The sequence below is a fragment of the Herpailurus yagouaroundi genome, unplaced genomic scaffold (genome assembly GCF_014898765.1).
Source record: "Herpailurus yagouaroundi ecotype Mexico unplaced genomic scaffold, PumYag 222, whole genome shotgun sequence".
Classification (NCBI taxonomy): domain Eukaryota; kingdom Metazoa; phylum Chordata; class Mammalia; order Carnivora; family Felidae; genus Herpailurus; species Herpailurus yagouaroundi.
Window position 1 is genome coordinate 14,914,857 of NW_024412453.1, and position 22,461 is coordinate 14,937,317.

General features: G+C 42.9%; 1 protein-coding gene across 18 annotated transcripts in view; it reads right to left on the reverse strand.

The window, feature by feature from the left end:
- RBFOX1 (RNA binding fox-1 homolog 1) overlaps window positions 1–22,461 on the reverse strand; it is a 2,071,930-nt gene that overhangs the window by 1,557,671 nt on the left and 491,798 nt on the right. The window lies entirely within an intron of this gene.

Here is a 22,461-nt window from a genome sequence, read left to right on the forward strand (position 1 = left end):
TCTTTCCAACTGGGCGGGGCCACTGAGAACTTCAGGCACCTCAATACCCCATTTCTCTCAGAGCATTCTTGCTCATTCTTCTCTGTCCTCGGGGAGGCTTTCTTGGAAAACTGTGGTAAGTCAGGCTACATGATGATCATCTTATTAAGGCCTCGAGGCATCTGTTGACATCGGCAACCTCATCTCATGACAACTGGGTCCTTCACACACTCAGCTTCATATTCAATGGACCTTGGCCATGTTCTCTTCCCACGTGGCCTTTGCACATGCTTTCCCCCAAACTGGAACACTATTTCCTCCCCACTGCACCTAGGCAGCCCCTGCCTTTCTGCAGAATTTGGCATAGGAATCACTTTTGGAAAGTCTTTGATCGAGTGGATCTGATCCTCTTTGGAGCTTCATAAAATCTTGGTCTATCTCTTGTCACTTAGTGTGTCTCATAATAAATGGTATGTGTCTCTCTACCTATCCCTTACTTCTTGTTCCTCACAGTTTATGGGCCCTATCATCATCCTTACCATAAACACCATCATCACCATAACTCTCACGATATGCCAGGCATTTCACAAACATTAACTCACTTAACCATTTAAAGTACCATTATCCCTGGTACAGAGATGAGGAGATTAAGGCTTAAAGAGGTGCTGTCATAGGCAGAGACTGTTTGGGGGCTAGTGAAAAGTCGAATTCCAACTCAGATCTGCTCCAATAACAGAGCAAGAATTTTTTTTTTACAGTTTATTTATTTATTTTGAGAGAGAGACAGAATGTGTGAGCTGGGGAGGGGCAGAGAGAGAGGCAGAGAGAATCCCAAACAGGCTCCACTTTGTCAGCGAGGAGCCCAGTGTGGGGATTGAACCCACAAACTGTGAGATCATGACCCAAGCGGAGATCAAGAGTCGGACACTTAACCAACAGAGCCACCCAGGGGCCCCCAGAGGAGGAATTTTTAATCCCTCCTAATCATACTTAATTATCAAGGTCCCACTTGGCTAACAGTCTCACCTCTATCAAATCTTTTCCTCAGACCTCACTTTCTCAAGCAAGCCCAACCAGACAAATCATTAATTCTGAATTCCTAATCCTTGATCTCTGTTCCACTTTCTTTCCTTTTGACATTCCACATATTAGCTTTCGACATCCCACGCAATCCATTTTTCTTCTTGTTCATGGTCTGTTTACGGCTAGAATATCAGCTCCACAAAAACAGACAAGGAGCATGTTCTCCGATACACCTAACAAGAATGCAATAAATATTTGTTGAATGATTAAATGAATTAATCCACATTCCGTCTGGATCAGTTAGACCCTCAGAGCCTGGCACATAGCTACCTTGCAGAAAGAAGGAGGTAAGTGAAAATGTGTCACTGGGTCAAAGAGTCATGCCTACTCATGAACCTCAGTGAGGAAGTAGGTTCCAGTCCCAGGCCCATGTGTTTTGGTGGTAGTGTTTTTGTTGCCAGAATCCCTCAGAACAAAAGGGAGGACCTCTGGGCCTCCATTCAAGGCTGGAAGAACCATGCCTGGCTCTCAGAATGGCCTGAGCCCTGTGCTCTGCTCTGGCTTCTGGAGCTGTGTCCTCTGATGGCCCTTACATGCCACACTCCTTCCATCCCTATTGGCCCCCTCCATTAGTGCAGACTCTCTCCTTACTAGGTGCACAGCCAGGACTGGGTGGCTTTCCTTGGATGCCTCATGGTGCCTCCCCTGCTTAGCCATGGGGTGGGAAGAACCCCTGTGCCATTTTGCCACCTTACACATCCAATTAAGCAATGGGGGGAAGCTGGCTGTTTCCTTGACAGCAAATACCCAAACTGACTGAAACAATTAGTTTGTCTATTTTAAAACTGAATTCCAACGCTTCCATGGCAACCCAAGTTATTAAAAGATGTAAATTAAAGTGTTGTGCAGGAAAGATGGCTTGGCATGGAAGGCGCTTGTTTTAGGGGAAAAAACACAAAGAGCTCCAAACCAAGGGCATCCCCCTACTTGGTCCCACATCACAATCCGCTGGAGGGAAACAGTTCTCATGGCTTCTTCTCTTCCCCTTGGCTTCTGTTACTGCCTCATATCGGAGACACCCTGGTCTCTCAAATGCATGAGAAAGATGAGGAGCCTTGCACTTTCTGAATTGCCTGTGCCAAGAGGGAAACCCAGGAAGAGAAGGAGGAAGGTTTCACATTAGGATAGCATCTACGATACAACTAATAATAATTAGAGTTGACGTGTATTGAGCGCTTACTAGGACACTGTGCTAAGGGACTTGCTTATGTGCTCTCCAAATGTTCCTATCAGATGAGATAGAATCTCAGCGCATTCCCATTTTGCAGATGGGAAAATTGAGGCCCAGACAGATGAAGCAATGGAAGGAATCACACAGACATTAAGAGATAAAAATGGAATTAAAGCCCACATCTGTCCAATAATATTCCCTGAATTTGTGCCAGACAGAATGCTGGGCAAATGAATTATTTTACTTTCTCAGTAATCCTAAACGACAGCATGGCGTAGGGTTGTCAGTTCAGCTTCCTGAGGCAGACAGACGCGGGTGAACCCCAGCACCTCCAATGTCAGTTCTGGGGCCTCAAGGCAAGATCACTAACCTTCAGCACGTCAGTTTCCTTGCCTGTAAAATGAGTGCTGTGTGGTGGTGAGGACAAAGGGGGCTGACACGGGAGGGACAGCCTGTCCAGTGTTTGGACGTTGTGTTCACTCATTGTGTCGTTATTCTTTATTGGTGAGGATAAGAGGATTAGAGAGGGAAAGCAGCTTGCTCAAGGACACACAGCTGGGGTCTGGGGCCAGCTCTCAACTGCAAGCTTGTGCTCTCTCCCCGATGACTAAGGGAACTACATAGTTGGCTCAAGATCTATAGTTCACAGTCTTTTCAGGAGCTCCAGTCAACATGCCCTTTGTTTCATGTCCTGGGCCACCTTGCAGCTTCTGAAAAGGTATACAGGGAAAGGAGCAGCTGTATCACACTGGCCACAATTTATGGGGTCTTTGTTCTCCATTAAGTACTCACTCTGGGCTGTATCCTGGCTCTCTGCTCCCTGGCCACTCTGAAATGGGTTCAGTTCTTTCAAATTCATGTTAGCAGTTTAACACAGGCTGCTGCTTCTATCTTTGGCCAACACTTGCTGATCTTTCAGGCTTCAGTTTAAACATAAATTCCTGTGAGAGGCTTTCCCTAACCCAACTGGCAAGATCCCTCTAGGATCTGCTTCCCCAGCACCTGGTGCTGCTCTGTGCTAGCTCTCTGCTAGCTGTCATTATGTGCCTGTCCCTCTGTGAGGACATGCACGGAATCTGTTTGTAGGGCTTCCTCAGTGCCCAGAATGGGGTCTGGCTCCAAGTCGGTACTTAATAGAAATTTTTGTAATGAATGAATACATTACGGCATTTTTTTTTTTTTATTGAACGTGTGTGAGGATTAATTTATTCAAACAAATCTTGAGCAATCCAGGGCTTTGGTTACTATTCCCAGCAAAGAGACATTTACAGACCAGAAGGGAAAGTGAAAGGATCCTCATCTTGGCCAGGAAACCTCATGAAGTTCGAATTCTCCACCACACTGAGTTCCGAGGCAAGGATGTGTAAGTGCATTTACTCATTCATTCAGTTTTCTCTTTTTTTAAGTGTCTTTATTTTTGAGAGGTGAGGCAGAGAGAGAGGCATGGAGAGAATTCCAAGAAGGCCCCGTGCTGTCAGCCCAGAGCCCAACACAGGGCTCAATCTCACAAACCAAACTGCGAGATCATGACCTGAGCTGAAATGAAGAGTCAGATGCTTAACCAACTGAGCCACCCAGGTCCCTCATTCCATTTTCTACTAATTCATTTTTAAATTAGTAGAAATTGAAATTTCTATTAATTCATTTTAAACAGATATTAAGTGTTTACCAACTATGGGCTAAACGTTGAAGGCAGGAACACACGACATTAATCATGGGGTTTATACTTTCAGGGCACAGCCATGAAATAAAACACATTTTTGAGCAGACAAATGAGGGAAAAAGATGTAAAGTGTGATAAGCCATACTTAAGTTTCACGTATAAAATAATGGATGGCACTTACTTAGGAATGGCATCTGGGGAAGGATGAGGAAAAGCTAACTAAGTGGAAAACCAGGTAGGGGACATTCTAGGGAGCAAACTATACAAAGACCCTGAAGCAGGAAGAACTTTTGCCACAAGAGAGTGTGTGAGAGGGTCACTGAATCGGGGGAGTAAGTGGAGATGGGCCTGAGATGAGGCTGCCCAGGGCAGCAGGATCCAGTCTTGTAAGACCTTGCATGTCTTGTACAAGTTTGGAGAGGGGTGTGTGTGCACGTGTGTGTGGTATTTGCTCTGTTGTTCAGAACACCAGAAATCTTAATGCCACCATTTTATTTGAGCTCATGTCACTGGCCACATACCCCTCCAACTGTGTAACATACCAGGTGTGCAAAGTGTCTGCAGCCAGGAGAACACAAAGAACCGGGACCAAACAGAATTCTGGCACAACAATTCAGTTGCATGGTCTGGGGACCTGGGTAGACTGATCCCCTTCTCTGGGCCTACATTTTCACTTCTGCAGAAATAGGGGAGAGGATCACAAGGTGGACATCTAGGCAATGCACTCTTATGGCCTACAGGACACCTGGAGAAGGGCTGCATCGTCTCTGGTTGTTGCACTAACCAGAGCTGCTGTGGTGTGTGGGGCCAGGCTACCAGGAGGTGACTGAGCTGTTTCATATGGGGGACTTCTACAGAACAAAGGCTCTCTGAATGAGTCATCTCTAAAGTCCTCTTAAGGTTCTAATTATCAAGCTAGGGCAAGTTTTTGGCAATGTCTGAAGATACTTTTGATTGTCAAAACCAAGGGAAAGGAAATACTACTGGCATCTAGTGGGTACAGACCAGAGATGCTGGTAAACATTCTACTGTGCACAGACTGCCCCCCACCCGCCTTCCATGACAGAATTACCTGGTCCCAAGGGCCAATAATGCCCAGATTGGGGAACAACAGAATAAGGGAATTATTGGTCATATAAATGAATGAATGAATGAATGAATGAATGGTCTGAATAAAGCATCACTCTCCAGTTAGCAACCTAATAGTTTTTGTTTGCATGGGGTGACCAAATATGAATTGTTGCTTTATATAAAACAGCCACAAAAAAATAGGTTTCCCCACGATTCTAAGAGGATACATGAGCCAAAAGTTATTTCTGGCTCTTTTGACAGAACTCCTCTCCTGACTGGAAATAACCAATATTCGGTAAACCTTATTCTTCCAGGCATGGGGCTCAGCAGTTTACATGTATTAATTTGATGCTCAGAAACACCCATCCTCCCAAATTTACAGATGAGGAAAGAGAGATGCAAAGACTTAAGTTAACTCATTCAAGAGGGGCATGAACCCAGGAGCTCTGGTCTGGGACTCAGGGAGATGAACCATCACCCCTGACTGAACCCAGGGGTTCTGAGCCAGGCTGTGATGTTGTAATTTATAATAAAAAAATATGTGTATTTTGTCTGTATTTGCATTCCTGGCACAGAACACCTAAAACGCTTTCCTAAGTGTGGACAGCAATTTTTGAAGGTGTCTTTTGTTATTTATGTTAATGAGATGGCTTTTGGAAAGGCCCTAGGTCACCTAAGGGTGGAGGTTGGTTGCTAGTGGAACCAACCATGTGATTATAAGGCTGGAACTTGCAGTCCCACCCAAGACCTCCTGGGAGGAGAAGGACTGGAGATTGAGTTCAATCACCAATGGTCAATGATTTAGTCAGTCTTGCCTATGTAATGAAGCCCCCATACAAACCCCAAAGGACACTTTGGAGAGCCTCTGGGTTAGAGAACTCAATGAAGATGTGGGGAGAGGGGCCACCTCAGAGAGGGCTTGAAAGCCCCATACCTCCTTCCCACGTAACTTCCCCTCTATGACTACCTTTTGACATTCCTGAGTTATATCCTTTCATAATAAACAGGTGATCTAGTAAGAAAAATGTTTCCTTGAGTTCTGTAAGCCGCTCTAGCAAACTAATCAAACCCAAAGAAGAAGTCATTGGAACCTCTGATCTGCAGCCAGTTGGTCAGAAGCACAGGTGACAATCTGAACTTGCAATCAGTATCTGAATGAGGGAGGGCAGTCTTGTAGGACTAAACCCTTCACCTGCGGGCTCTGGCACTACCTCCAGGTAGATTTAGAACTGGGCAAATTGTAAGACACCCAGTTGGTGTCAGAGAATTGCTGGAAAAAAATTCACACATGGGAATTGTTGGAATAGAAATGTGGGGTCACTCCCTCTGCTGGTGGGTTCACAAAAGGTACTGTTCACATGTGCATTAGAGCACTTCCCTCAAAGACTATTTAAGCCCCGCCCTCAGCCACCTAACTGGAAAGCCATAACCAGGGGTCAGAACAGAAGACCAAAGGACCCATCAGAGCATCTGGTACCAAGCAGATGCCCAGTAAATGTTTGTCAATGAGTGCGTAAGTAAGAAAATCACTTCCTGCCTCCAAATTCCATGAGTAAGTATAATTTATTTCTTTACTTTGGCTTCAAAACAAATTTCTTTGGGAAACATTAGCACGGGGAAGATTCTGAAAGGGAACAAGGAGAACTTGAATCAAGCCAGGACCTTTAGGGGACATTAGCTACATCCCAATCACTCTGCCTGTCACTTTGGGGAGGGCAAGGAGCTTCTGAAAAAGCAGGACATATATGTGCATCTATCTGTGCACCCCTGACTCCATTTCCTAAGTTGCAAAAGTTCACATTTTTAGCTAACATTTTGTGTGATGCTTTTCTTAATTTTCCAAGTTGCCATTTGACTGGCAACTTCCTTTTGGGGCACAAGATGGCAGACTGGATGATTTAAGGGGGAAAAATGTGGATGTACTGGAAGTTTTAAAAAAGCCTCCAGGACTCTAATGTGACCTTCCGGGTGAGAACATAGCATTATGTTGATGCATATGACATCTCTCTTAATGATGTATGAAATCTCTTTACGGTGGCAGATCAATGAGGTGGTAGAGAAGAACCTGGAAGAAGACGTATGAGCCTGCGAAACTGTTACTGACACCCCTGCCTTAGAACAAGTGGGAAAGTTTAAGAGGTCTGGAAGCCTCTCCATCTGGAAAATGCTCATCCACAAAGGATCCAAAGAACATCTGGCCTCAGTGACCAGACTTAGAAAATAGGGCATCATTTGTATGCAGGCTCTCAAGGCAACAATTTTGAGTTCTCCCACCTTAGGGCCCAAGTGGGAAATTAGCTCCCCTCACAGAACCCTAGCTATTTATGGGAGAGGCTAACGGGACTCTGGGAGCACCAGAGCATGGTGAAATGGGAGAAAGACTTTCTCCCCAAGCTGATGCCACGTTTTACCTCCCAGGTACCAAAGACTCCTCAGAGAGCTCTTACAACACCTGGACCTCACCCATCATCCACCAAGCTCTTTCTTAGTAACTGTTCCTCTGACCATTAGTACTCAAATCTATAGATAAGGCAACTGAGACTAGAGAAGTTAAGGAGTTTGCCTTTGAGTCAGCTTTATTCTGCTTAAAGATGGAACAAGAGAGAAGGCCGGTGATAATCTAGAGAACTTTTATGGACCATGCTTGGAAAAGTTAGATATCACTTCTGCCCATCTTCCATTGGTCAGAATTCAGTCACGTGGTCCCACTGAAGCACAAAGGAGGATGGCAAATGTAGTTTAGCTGTGAACCCACAGAGAAAAAGGAATGCATTTTGGTGAGCTTTGAGCTGTCCTCACCACAGGCACTAAGTAAAACCAGACTCAAAAACATTCACTAATACCTTGCAATCATCCATTTCTCTCATCCCCAGAATTAAAATGAAATGTTTCAGCGGATAGTATTTACCAGCAGAGTGGGAAGAGGTGAAAGAGGTCTTTAGGGAATCTCTGGAGTTGTCTGAGATGCTACTTAAATGTAAAAATGAGGTACTATTTACTAACAACTTGCTATGTGCCAGGCACTGTAAACCATAATGTAATTGCTTTATCTCATTTAATCCTCATCCAACATCATTAGGTAGTGACAATGACTGTCTCTGTCATGTAGATGAGAAGTTGAAATGTTAGCTTATGCACCAAGTCATGAGACGACTGGAAACCACATCCAAGTTAATCAGATCCCAGAGTTCAAGTGCTTAACACAATGGCTTTTCACGACTGTGCTCATTTCTTCCCATCAGTAAGATTATGTGTTATCCCTCAAGGGAGAAATAGGGTTCCTACTTTGCAGTAGTATTATTTAAACCACAGCATTAGCTCACTTGGAAAGGGAAACATTTTCATAAAATATTCAGAATGTGGAATATGAAAGAAAAGAAGTACATCCACAGGAAAGTCACTAATCAAAGTGATTTTCTTACCCAGTTTTTATGTGACTGGCGTGCTACTCAGAACAAGAAAGAAACAGGGTACATGGCCAGGCCAAAAACACCACGCTTGTCAGAGCTAGCCGGCACACTCTCAGCCTCAAACAAACAGGCTTCAGATTCCAGAAGCAGAAGCACTTGGTGGTAAAATCCTTCATTCACAACAAGTAGTAGAGTCCACACTGGGACTATGGGTATCTGTCACCCCTACCTGGGACTGCATGTTCCTTGGCAGTAGCCTATTTACCTGGGCAGTAAGACAGAATGCTAAGACAAGGGTCATCAAGTAGCCTTGTTTCATACTTGGAGAATCATCAGGGACGGAATTGTGCTTTTGTTATTGTTGTTCTATTGGTGTGCTTTCTCTTTTGGGGTGTGGGGAGATTTTTCCATTTTAATATGCATATAACTTTGTAAACATCTGATATAAGAATGTGTATTTTTTATTACTTTTTTAAAGTTTATTTTTGAGGGACAGAGAAAGCATAAATAGATGAGGGACAGAGAGAGAGGGAGAGGAACCCAAGCAGGCTCCACACTGTCAGTGCAGAGCCCGATGCGGGGCTCAAATCCATGAACCGTGAGATCATGACCTGAGCCAAAGTCAGATGCCTAACCAACTGAGCCACCTAGGCACCCCCAGAATGTGTTTTTAAATTTTGTTTTGTTTTTTAATGCTTTTTTTGAGAGAGAGAGAGAGACAGAGCATGAGTGGGTGAGGGGCACAGAGAGAGGGAGACACAGAATCCGAAGCAGGCTCCAGGCTCGGAGCTGTCAGCACAGAGCCCGACGTGGGGCTCGAACTCAGGAATGGCGAGATCACGACCTGAGCCGACGTTGGACACGTAACTGACTGAGCTACCCAGGTGCCCCCAGAATGTGTTTTTAAATGTTGTGTTGGGGCACCTGGGTGGCGCAGTCGGTTAAGCGTCCGACTTCAGCCAGGTCACGATCTCGCGGTCCGCGAGTTCAAGCCCCGCGTCAGGCTCTGGGCTGACGGCTCAGAGTCTGGAGCCTGTTTCCAATTCTGTGTCTCCCTCTCTCTCTGCCCCTCCCCCGTTCATGCTCTGTCTCTCTCTGTCCCAAAAATAAATAAACGTTGAAAAAAAAAATTTTTTTTAAATAAAAAAAATAAATGTTGTGTTGTTTCTGTTCCCCCATCTTTTCTCTTCCCTCCAAAACAAAAATCATTAAAGTGAGGCTATGATTTATAACCTAAGATAGCTGAGAATAGAGGGAATATCGTGCATGGTACCAAGTGATACAGGAATGAACCATCCATTTCTCTCGCCTGCCCAGGGGGCCTAATCATGGGACAGTAAACTGGCCACATGTGGAGACTGTGAGCAGAAGATCCTCAGGCAGGGGCTGAAGCATTCAAATTAAAAATACAAACCTCACTAAAAGGCGAAAAAGCCAACAACCATTTTCCTTTGAAAAAATTAAGACTACATTTTAAATATTCATTTAAATGTATAGTAATAAACTATTGTACATTTTAATCTGTTTTCTATTTGACAATACTCCATTTGCAGACTCTTCATGACTTTTAAAAATAGACCCAGAGACCAAATCCCCACAGCATGAGATTTTTCACGTTCTCTAATTTGCAGTAATGTATTTGTGTCAAATTCAGCCTACAGGCCACTCTGAAGAACAACACTGGAACTTGGTGCCTCAGAGAAGGCAAGCTAAAGTTTGAGTCCAGGAATCACAGGAGACTGTGGATCAGGCATGGGTTACACACCCCAGATGCATCACCCCAATCGTGCTTCTGGTGTGGATGGATTCTCCGCATGAGGCATGAGTTTATAGAGGTTTGCTTAGTGCCTGTGGTAGAGACAACTCCAAGTTTACCAAAACCCATTCATTTCCCCTAAGGGTTCATAGCCAGCCTCCCTTGCAATTCACTGGGACCATATGACTGAGTTCTGACCAAAGGAAGGTGGGAAGAAGTGATGTATGACTTTTCCAAGCATAGCCCATAAAAGTTCCCTGGACTATGACCGGCAATATCTTTTGTTCCATTTTTTAAAAAAATTTCTTGGGGCGCCTGGGTGGCGCAGTCGGTTAAGCATCCGACTTCAGCCAGGTCACGATCTCGCAGTCCGTGAGTTCGAGCCCTGCGTCAGGCTCTGGGCTGATGGCTCAGAGCCTGGAGCTTGTTTCCGATTCTGTGTCTCCCTCTCTCTCTGCCCCTCCCCCGTTCATGCTCTGTCTCTCTGTGTCCCAAAAATAAATAAACGTTGAAAAAAAATATTAAAAAAAAAACAAAATGCTTTAAAAAAATTTCTTTAATGTTTATTTATTTTTGAGAGAGACAGAGATAGAGCTTGAGGTGGGGGGAGGGACAGAGAGAGAGGGAGACACAGAATCCGAAGCAGGATCCAGGCTCTGAGCTGTCAGCACGGAGCCTGACGCGTGGCTGCAACCCATGAACCGTGAGATCATGACCTGAGCCAAAGTCGGATGCCCAACCGACTGAGCCACCCAGGCGCCCTTCTCTTGCTCCGTCTTTGACCTGAATGAAGCCAGCTCCGAGTTACATTTCTTCATCAGTCTGTTCCTCAACTGCCTGATCTATAAAATGGGGGCAAACATTACATCCACTTCTGGAGTTGTTCTAAGGAGCATTTAATGAAGTAAAATCAAAACAGTGGAACTTATTAGCTAATCTCACGGACTGTAAAATCAGAACATCTGGATTTAAGGCTTTGCTTCATAGTTATGTGACTCTGGGCAAATTTTTAAATCTCTCTGCACCTACTTCCCATTCTGTAAAATAGGAGTAACTAATACTCACCTGAAAGGAATGTGGTCTGGAATAATTTAAATTAAATGTACAAAATGCTTAGAACAAAATAAGTCTGGCAGCTAGGGAGTACTACATAAGTCCAAGCTGCTACAACTGCTATTATAGTAATCATTGTTATTTTAGTGTATAAATTGTGAGAAGACGACTGCCTAGTGCATAGTGGTATTCATAAATGTTAACCATCATTATTCCTTTCTGTAAAATATGTATAACAATAGAATACCAGAATTAAATAAAATAATAGGTATAAAGTGTTACCATAGTATCTAGTATTGAAAAAAATGTAAGCCTTTAATAAACTCTGATCCTATGAAATGCCACATGTGCTCTGGTGGGAAAGAAGGATCTGAGGGTCAAAACCAGGCAGCGGTCCTGGATAACATGACAAAGGTGGGAAAGAATAAGTGGGTGGATGTCTTACAATCAAACTTCACCTTTTCCATAGTATGACCTTGGGTCCATCCTAAAACAGAGCCAAGGATGAACAGGGTTTTTAAGCTTCTAAGACCCACAAGGGAGTCCCCTAGATAGAACTCAGTGGGGCCACAAACTTGGATAGGAAAAATAAAACTAAATTTCTACCAGCATTCCCTTTAATTATAAATGTGAACAAGAAATCACAGTGGTAATACCAGGACCTGTGACTTTGTCACTGACAGAAATAACAGATTTTTTAGTCACTTTACATTATAATTGTCACAGATACCTCAAAACATCATAATGGTTATTGCTATTTCAAAATTATAGTAATTACTAGACTTGCTTGTTACTTAATGCATTATAAAGAAAACAATCTTGCTAGATCATATTATTTTAGTAAACACATTTCAATATAAATGGTCTCCTTAGTCATCTTAAGTATTTTATATTACGTATTTTAAGACTTTATTCTGCAAAGAAGCCCATAGTTCTCCCCAGATGCCAAAAGGTAACAGGTCCCTGGTCAAGGGTCTTGAGGACCCTCAATCTCATACACACACAGAGGCTGGTTCAGGAGTCCAGGGACGTGTTTACCAGGGTGCCTTCTGACATGTGTCCTTCTGAGCCCTCTGGTCCTGTGCCTATAAACAGAAGCTAACCAGATTCTTCCCAAATGCTCCATAAAATTACTCCAAGAGTCAAATATGACAAGCAATGTGAATCCACAGGCTGGAAGTAACAGGTTCTGCACAAACTTGAGCCAGCAATCACCTCATGCCTTAGAAACTTGACAAACCCTTACCCTGAGTCCTCATTGGTGTACTAAGGGCTGCTCCTGGTTGCTCCTCCTAGAATGCCACACAGGGAAAGCTACCAAAAACTTTGGGAGACAGAGACCATCAGATGCTCTGGTGTTGAGTTGAATCCTAGCCTGACCCTTAAGGACTGTGTGACTATAAATGAGTAAGTTTCACCCCCACCCCCACCAATCCTCCCCTTCCTCTTCTTTATGATGTAAAGAAGGACAGGGAGTTGAAAGAAAGTACAAAACAGGTACCTGGCAGGTAGCCACAGTATAGGGCTTGGTAAAACACAATGGTTGGGATGACACTCAACGTGATTACAGTCATCATTATCACACTGGGGCAAGCATTTAATTCTTATGGAATATTCCTGTGCTCCGCACATATCCCAGAGCCCTTGCAATAAGTGCCGTGGGATGAGTTTTAGGTGGCAGACTGTGGGTGAAAGTGATGTATCTGATTTATGTACTAAGATGATGAAAAACACAAGAGAGATTCCGTGTTCTCTTTAGCTCCCTGCCACATTGATGGCAGAGGTGTGTGTTGACACGAGGCAGCCACGGGTAGAAGCAGACTGTGCTGGTTGATCCCTCCATGGAGAGTCACCCAATGCTGACTGCACATGCAGCATGGGCGAGAAGTAAATCTCTGATGGGCAAGCCACTGAGACTTCCTGCTTTACCTGTGACTTCAGCACAGCCTAGCCTCTCCTGACTAATGTTTAAGAAAACCACAGAGCAACGGACGATAACCCCTAATCATGGCAATGGTGATCTGCCATGAGACACGCCAAAAATTCAGCACCTTCCTCTGGTACAGGTGTATGCAATCCATTTGCAAGATCTGGGAAGATTCCAGTATGAGGACTGAATGCAATTCAAGGAAAGGTGCTCAGCAGTCCCTCTTTCCAGCTTTGGCTTACTATCTGAAAACCCTGCTGACCCAGAACAGCAGTGACTCATTGGAACTCAAGAAACCTTCTTGGGATACTGTGTTTGCAGTCAGCACCCATATTAGCTAAAACCACTAACATAACATTTCTATACAGCATTTTCTCTCCTTCTTCCCAAAGGTACAAGTAGCTCTTAGCACTGCACATGGGCTCTCAGTATCTACGTGGCTGCCAATCTGTAAGGAGGGGGCCTTAGGACCAGAATTCTGCCTATGCTGCTACTGAGGACAGTAACAGGGCAAAGTAGAAAACATAATTAACACATCCCAAATCAACATGTAAAACGTGTCAGCTGTTTGAGTATTAATTAATATTTTTGCAGACTAATTACATTAGAATGACAAGGCCAGAAAGACACTAAAAGAGTTTACTAATTTTGTTCCACTCCTCTTATTTAAATGGCTGCATGGATTACCACTTTGTTCAATTTTTATTTTTTTTAATTTACCAGAAACGATCTAAACACCACACTATTTCACAGCTATCATCATTTATTCATAGCTCAATAGAGGAAGCCGGAATAGCAATAACTCTTTCCCCCCCAATTGTCATTCTGGTCAGATAAGTGAGATATCAGCCCCAAGTCAAGCTACATTAGTGCCGAGAATCAGACACAGTCATGAAGTTTCTCCAAAGTGTGTGAGCATCATTTGTCATGAGAGGTTTGTGCTGAGCAATGCAGACTTTACCCCAAAGGGGTTTTGAAGTCTGCTTCCCCCATCTTAGCTGGGCGGTTAGTTCAGAAGGCAAGTTGCCTAGAAGCAAGTACTAATTCTGTCTACTAGCCATATGGCCTTGGATGGATCTTATCAACTCTTGTGAGCCTTGGTTTTCTCACCCATTACATGAAGGTTATAGTAACACTCATCCACCCAAGTTTGTTGGAAGGAACAAACAAGGTAGTCCATGTAAAATGTTTGGCACTCTCCCTCACATACAGTGGGCACTCAACACATGTTGGCTGTTCTCACCACCACTAGCACCTACCATTATCACCATCATGAAGAGTCCCTTCCAATGTCCCATTATCACATGCCAATCTACATGTCCAACTGACTTTCCAATTCTCCTCTTACTCACATATATAGTCAACCCAGAGCAGTCTCTTTGCTGCTTCTCAGACTTGTTCCAGATTACTGAAATATGCCATAGAGTGTGGTACCCAGGTATAGAGTCTTCAATACCTCATTATGATCTTAGAGCTAGGGCACATGGATGGGTGGGGAAGGAAGCCTCACCTCTTCTGGAAGTCTCTCAAGAGTCCCAGGAGACTTGATCATCCCATGTAGGTGTTCACTCTCTCCGTGATCCCTGCTCTACTTTAGAACTTTGCTAAAAACATCTGTTCACCCATCCACATATTAAACTTGATTACAGGCTCTTTCAGGGCAGGAAAATGTCTTACTGATTTTAAGTGACCAGGGTTTAAAGGTATAGCTATAGAATAGTAGATGCTCTTTAAGTTTGTTGACTTAATGCATGGACCCCAAAGAGGTCCATCTGCTAATGTATACAAAGTCTGCTCAGTTCCAGACACCCAAGTAGTTGCCTACTTGGACCTCCTCCTTCATCAATGACCCTTTGTTAATCTTTGCCCTTGCCCTTCGTTTCCACAGTCAACCAGTGGAACTCCCTACCCCCCTGGGGTGCTTCTGAACATCCCAACACTGCCCTTCAGCTGCTATTTCCAAGCCTTCTCCTATCTCCTCCACAGAAGCCCTCCCACTGTGGCTAAGTCCATTTCTCCTTCACCATTGATAAAACATGCTGAGCCCTTGGAATTATGCAACATTACAGACTATGACAGGCTGGAGCCTCCACTGTTCAGTCCAATTTAGTGGATTGCATCTGAGAGTGAGAGTGAAATGTGAGCCTGGAGCACATCTTTTGATCTTAAACAGTCAGAAGGTTGGAATGTATAATGCTATGGAAATAAATGGTGTCAAAACTGTACGAAATAATTCATGGTGTGGGAATGAGTTTTGTGATCACAGAACACTCACAAAATCTTAAAACAGAGAGTCAATGAGGTTGGTTGAGCTGCGGCTGTGAAAGCTTGCAAGAAGAGAAAATTCAGAAGAGGAGAGACTGGATTTTTCTCTCAAGAGTTGAAAAGCCCAAACTCTGCTTCCAAGAGATGAGAGGTAACTGCTAGCTTCCCCTCCTTCCCCTCCTTGTCACCTCAGCTAACAGTCATGGATGTGATTCCTGATCCTCCTCCTGCTACCTCTGTGACTCATTTAACTAACTACCTTGAGCCTCAGTTTGCTCATCTGTAAAACAGGAAAACAGTAATTGTATTTACTTCATAGGGTTCTTGTAAGGGCTAAATTAATAATATAAGGTCTATAAAATGTGCTTTTTTCCCCTTTGGTTACTTACTTTTCTTCATTAACTCATTGCAACATGCAAATAATGAGATCCTTCTAACTCATCCTCAAAAACTCACACCCATTTTTTTTTTCTGATAAAACTAATGGAAAGAGAATTTTTTAATTGCTCGCCTTTTCCAGGAACCTTAATTAATTTCCATGGAGTAAGGTGTTTTTGGAAGGCTTTGGAACTAATGCTTCCATTTGGTTTAGAGGCTACAAACTGGTTCTAGCTGGCTCCTCTGCTATTTCCTATTGTGGCTTAGAATGAGCTCCCAATGACACTAATAAAAACAACTATGATGACTGGAATATATTAAGAGCTATTTATGCATTAGGTAATATGGTAATTGCCTTCCATATCCTATATTATGCCTTTTCACCTTCACAAAAAAGCTATAAGGTTCATTCTTTAATCATCTTCATTCTATGGAGAAGACAAATGAAACATGCAAAGGTTAAGTAATTTCGCTGAGTTTTGCCGCTAGCAGGGACTAGAGATAAGAAATGACGGAGCCAGGGTTTGAACTCCACACTGCATCCTCACAACAGTTATGTTCACAATGGAAGCAATCCCAGCATTGCAGTGAGACAGACTGATTCACACACTGGCCCTGTTGTTTAATTCTTCGGTTAAGTTTGGTCAGCCTACACCACCGCTCAGTGTTGGTTTCCTTCTCCGTACAACGTAGACAGTGACATGCATTTTAAAGACTGTTGGGAAAACAACACAGTGCTTGGCACTCGCTACGCACGTAGTGAATGACAGCCACGGTGCTCAGTACTGCTGCTGGCAGTTCCTGTTCCTCTTCCTGCTCAGATGCTTACCCATGCTGATTTGCCAGACAGAACTCCCTAATCAATCAGCCTCCCACCATCATGTTCCCTCCTTCTGCTTATCTTTCCTCTTTAACCACCAATTTTACCTCTGCTCCCCTTATTTTCAGCACATAAATTTTCCCCTACTATTCGCTGGGACAATGAAAGCTTCCAGGCATAACACCTTTCAATTTCTCTTCAAATTTATCCATACTTACTCTCCGTTTTCTGTTTTTCAATGGCACAGAGGAAAAATGTCCTTTTTTCAGTCCCATTAATGCCCTAGTTCTCTGGCACAGGTGCTGAGCCCTGGTGACACAATGGGGATCCAAGCACATACCCTCAGGGATACTTTGGTCACCATCAGTGGGTAAACCCCTTCTATGCTCTGATCCTATCCTCATAACCTCTGAGGCCTGTCCTCCAGGGCTATAAAACACCCAAGCCTCTGCCATCTTCAAAATTCCTTCACATCAATTTGACAATAAATTTCATATATAAATAAAAAAAATTAAAAAAATAAAAAGAAATAGAAAAAAAAATTCCTTCACATCAAAGAAGCTATCATTCGCTTGGCTCAGTCAATTGGCCCTTGAAAGGCTGGTGTATATTGTGCTTATGTGTCTTCTCTTTCCATCTATTCCTTAAGCCACCAAATCTAACTTCTATTTCCACGACCTACAATGGGAAGGTTGTTGTTGAGAACACTGAGGATTGTATACTTGCCAAACCCAGTGCCATCAGTCCAGTGCTCACTCCCCTTGACCTTAGTGAATTATTCAGTACCCTCACCTCTTCCGTGTAACCTCTTCCTCTTTGACTTGCGTGAGGATACTTGGCCTTGGTTTCTGCATGTTCACTATGATCACTTCCACTCTCCTTTGCTGCTCCCACACTCCCTTTAATGCTCATTCCTTGACCATGCGAACTCTTTCCCATCTGTACCTTTTCTCATGTTCTCCACTTTTCTTTACTAGATGAGGACCTAATTTACTTTTCAAGACTCAAGTCTTTATATGGGAAGCCTCCATAGATACCTCGCTCCTATCTAACTCACTGACATTTGAACTCAGATTCAAAACTTCCCAAATATGCAGTACAGCTTAAGGAGAGAGTTTCACTCTTGTGAATACTCTGGTGCTCATGAAACAATGGAGACCATAGGATTTATAATATAACCCTCCCACCCCACTTTGGAACATGTCTTCTTTGCGGGTGTGACTGCACATCAAAGTTCTATATGTGTCCAGTGCCTAGTGCTGTGCCTAGTATATAAATGCTGTCAGTTAAATATCCATCAAATTAAAAACATGCCAACAATATCTCCAACTGAGAATTCTAGGCCCTTGAATTAAAGCCAGGTGATTGTTAAGGTTCTGTAAAATATTGTTTTAAGCTGGCTTCAAGGACAGGGAGGACTATCAAAGTGTAATTAGGTAAAATCAGACAAGGCCAAGAGTGCCCATTGGAAAGTTGCTAATCTTCAAGTGGATCTTGTTTTTGGTAGAGAGAAAGGAGCCATGAACTCTAATATGAATTAAGCCATGTAACTAAACTTCTGCCTGGCTAGGGTCTGGGTCAGCCATGGTACAAAACCTTCACAGCAAGTTTTCAAAGTTACAGGTCTCAAAGTAAATTTTGAATGAGCTTATTTATACACTGTCTTGCTTTATACAATAGATAAAAGACAGGAGTTGTGTGAGGAAATAAAATAATAAATGCTGAATATTTATTTTGTGACAGGTACTATCTTAGGCAATGCATATAGATTATCAAGCTCTAAAATTCAAACCAACCTTTGGGGTGGTTTAATTTTCCCCAATTTAATGATGAGAAACTTATTTGGCAGGCAAGTGACTTGCCCATAGGCACCTGACTTGTAAGATGTGGACTCATGATTCATACATCATCGAAGAGACTTCAACGCTCGCGTTCTTTGCACTGTAACCTTGTCCATGCAATAGCTCAGCTTTTCTTTATAAAATATTCTGGCTTCTCAGGTGACCTGAAATGGCCAGGATTGATCTTTTGCCCACAAAGAAACTCAGAAGTACTGGTTTATCCCCACACGGGCCAGAGCGCTTACAGGGCTCTGAAGCCCTGAGACTCAGGGTTGAGACAGGAGAAATAAATGATTCCTTGGCCTGGGATAAAGTTTCCTTCTGGAAGGAAAAAAGGATTAGTGGGAGGGAGGTTCTACCTACGTTTCCTGAAGGCCCCTGGGCTTTACCACCTGCACTGTTGGCCACTGCAATTATTTGGGATGGCAAAACTATAATATCAATCAATCTCAGTCCGGTTCCTTTGCCATGAAATAGGAGCAGGCCAATTTATCAAAATTGAGGCCCTCCACTAGGTTTATATTGCCATTAAACTATCAACAGGAAATCATTAAGGTGAGGCAAGAAACCAACTGCTAACTGAATAGAAATGATTTTTTTTCCAAACATCCTCGCTTGCAACCTCCTTTGTTTGCCTGTCAGCATAACCAACTGTGGGGCTGGGTCTCAGATCTTTGTGTTAATGTGCAGTTGGTGGTGGAGAGAACTCAGATGTAGGCATTTGCAATCCGATGGCTATGCCCAGGTTACTTGGTTCTCTCTCAGCAGGGCAAGCTGCGTGACGATAAATAGGGGGGAAATGTGTATGCATTTGTGCGATAAAACAAGCTTAATGATTCTGAAGGGGAAGGAGACCACGAGACATACAGTAGCAACTTAGGAACAAAATGGAACCATGCAGGGCCAATTAATGTGCAAATATGTGTGTGCTGAACTTGCATTCCATTCATCATGTGGACATGGAAATTGGGCCATTTATCTGTTATATTATGTATGTGACATCTTAGTTTGGTTCTTACAGGCTGCTCAGAGACAAAGGGCCATGTGCTTTGCGGCTAGCAGAGGGAATTTAAGATAAATTCTTCAGCTGTCATAAACATTGCTGGGCAGAATTTGGTCAGAAGATAAAGCTCTTTCCTCTGCAGGGTTTTAACATTTCTCAATAGTCCATGTGCCATCTTATTAAAACTGTGTGTGGTGCGGGGAGGGGTGGCATATGCCATGAAAAATTATTGGCACAAACAGCTTGCTGTCATGTTTTCAAAGTCCAGATTTAGCAAACGTTATTCACATATTCACTGTCAATCTGCAGAGAGAAAGGGAACTGGCAAAGCCATTCATTCTCACTGATTCTGTGGGTTTGTAATTCTTCTTGTCTCCCTTTAACCAATGACTCCTCCACAGGTGGGGTTTGTTCTGCTTAAATTACAACTGTTTGTACTTAGGAAAAAAGAAAGTCATTTGAGAAGGAAAAGACCTCACAGAAGCACCTTCCCAGAGCCACTATTATTTACCTAACAGAACATGCCATGAATATGGATCATGCATTAAATAACGGTGATCGCTCGCTTTGATGAATTGCCATTAGAAATTCAATTAATAAAAGGTTACCTCCCTGCAGCAGTGCAAAAAATATGATCAGGTTACAGCAATTACAATTTAGTCTTAGAAACAATGGTTAGGAGAAAGAAAAAGTATCGTGTGTTTTTTAAAACCTGTTCCATCTGGGAAATAGAATCTGGAGCAAAAATGAAGGAAGGAAGCAAGGGATGAGTGAGTGAATTTCGGCTTTTTTTGATCTACAGTTTTGTCTATATGTTGAGCATTCCTACACTTTTATCCCACCTTTTCCACCTGATCATCCTTTTTTTTTTCATTATCCTGTTTTATATTTTTAATGTTTGTATTTTCTTTCCTTTCCTTTCTCCTCCTCTTCCTCCTCCTCTTGGTATACAACTTTCATACTATAAAGTGCATAATTTTAACATGGCGCTCTATAAATTCTACATGTGCTGGTTACCTGTGTAACCACATCCAGGTAATGGTGATGAGTATCTCCATCATCCCAAGAACTTCTCTTGAGCCTCTGCTCAGTCAGCACCTCCAAGAGGTAACTACTATTGTTAACTTTTATCACCAGAGAGGAGTGCTGGTTTTAAATGCATGTTAATAAAATCACAGTGTAATCTGTCATTCTCATTTTTTTCACTCAACATGTTTCTGAGATTGCTGTTTCATGGATATATAAAAATTCTTTTTCATTGCTGTCTTGTACTCATTGCATGGATATACCACAGTTTATTTATCTATTGTCCTATTAATGGACATGTGGTTTGTTTACAGTTTTTGGCTATGATAAAATTCCTGTGGACATTTTTTGCTGGGCATAAGCATTCATTTCTCTTGGGCACACAAGTAGGCATGGAATTACCAGATCATTAAAACTTCATTTTTAAATCTGAAAATGGCAGGAACAATATCTTCCCATATGCCATTTCTGTGAAATTGAAAAAGGATAACATATGTAAAGGTGTTTTTATTGTTGTTTGTTTTAAATCGCCAAATGGGACACAAATGTGAGACCCTTTAAGGGAATGCAAGACGGAAGGTCACAAGAACCAGGCAGCTGTCCGTGGTGCTGACCAGAGAGGCTGGACAGGCATTCGGGTATGATCTAGAAAGCAGGACTGGCCCTTAAGGATTGACATTGCTAACATTTACTGAACACCCACTATGCGCCAGGTTTATGTAGTGTTGGGGAATTTTATGTTTGTGTCCTCCCAAAATTCATAGGTTAAAATCCTAACCTCCAGTGCAATGGTATTAGGAGGTGGGGCCTTTGTGAGTGATCAGATCATAAGGGTGAAGCCCTTATGAATGGGATTAGTGCCCTTCTAAGAAGAGACAGAAGAGCTTGCTTCCTCTCTCTGCTCTCTGGCCACACAAGGATACAACCAGTAGGTGGCTATCTTGCAAACCAGGAAGAGCATCCTCACCAAACATCAGATCTGCCAGCACTTTGACCTTGGATTTCCCAACCTTCATAACTGTGAGAAATTAGTTCCTGCTGTTTAAACCACCCATTCTATGTGATCACGTTACAGCAGCCTGAACAAAGACACATAGCATGGCAGTTAAGAGCCAATACTTTGTACCCCACCTTGAATCCTGGCTCTATCACTCACTAGTTGAATGACTGGGAAAGCTACTGTGTTTTCTGAGACTGCATTTAATCCTCTGTAAAATAAAGATTATAATAGTGTGTACATCACAAGATTTCATAAGGATTTTATAAGATGATATGTGTAAAGCCTTACATATATTCATGCTGAATACACAAAAAGTAGATTTCTAGTTACAGCAGACTAAAAGAGTAAACACTGCCAATGCCATTTTAATGCTCTCAAAAACCTCATGTGATGTGTATTATCATTCTCATTCTGAAAACAAGGAAACTAAGTTTGGGGAGGTAAATGACTGGCTTGAGTCATTGGTCACAAGATCATGGAAAGCAGGTGATACTAGTGGCTCCTTACCTCCACCCCTTCCTTTTGTTTCCCACTCCATTACCCTCCAAATGATCTGCTTCCCAAATATCTGCCTCACTAGGCATCCAAAGTAACATTTACACCACCAATGCACATCAGTTCCTGGAAAACTTTTGCACACCAAACTATTGCATCCAAGGATGCAGATATTCACCTGGGGCTTCCACTATTTGACAATGGTCTCCCCTTACATTTTGTAGAACCATGACAGAATCTGCCTCCACACCCAAGTTATGGATCCAAAGGAGATGTTATTATCCTCATTGGGCACACCAGGAGGGTGAGTCTCAGAAGTTACAGTGATGCACAAGGCCACAAAGAACCCAGGCTCCTGAGCTGAGGTCAATGTTTCTTGTTTTACCCACACAATAACTTGGGATTAGGAGCCTGAGTGCCCTGTGGCACTGGATATATTTTGGAGATACTCATTAAATGACATCACATACAAGTCCCAATGATGGTCATCTTGCTGGTGACCTCTGACCAGTATCTTTTT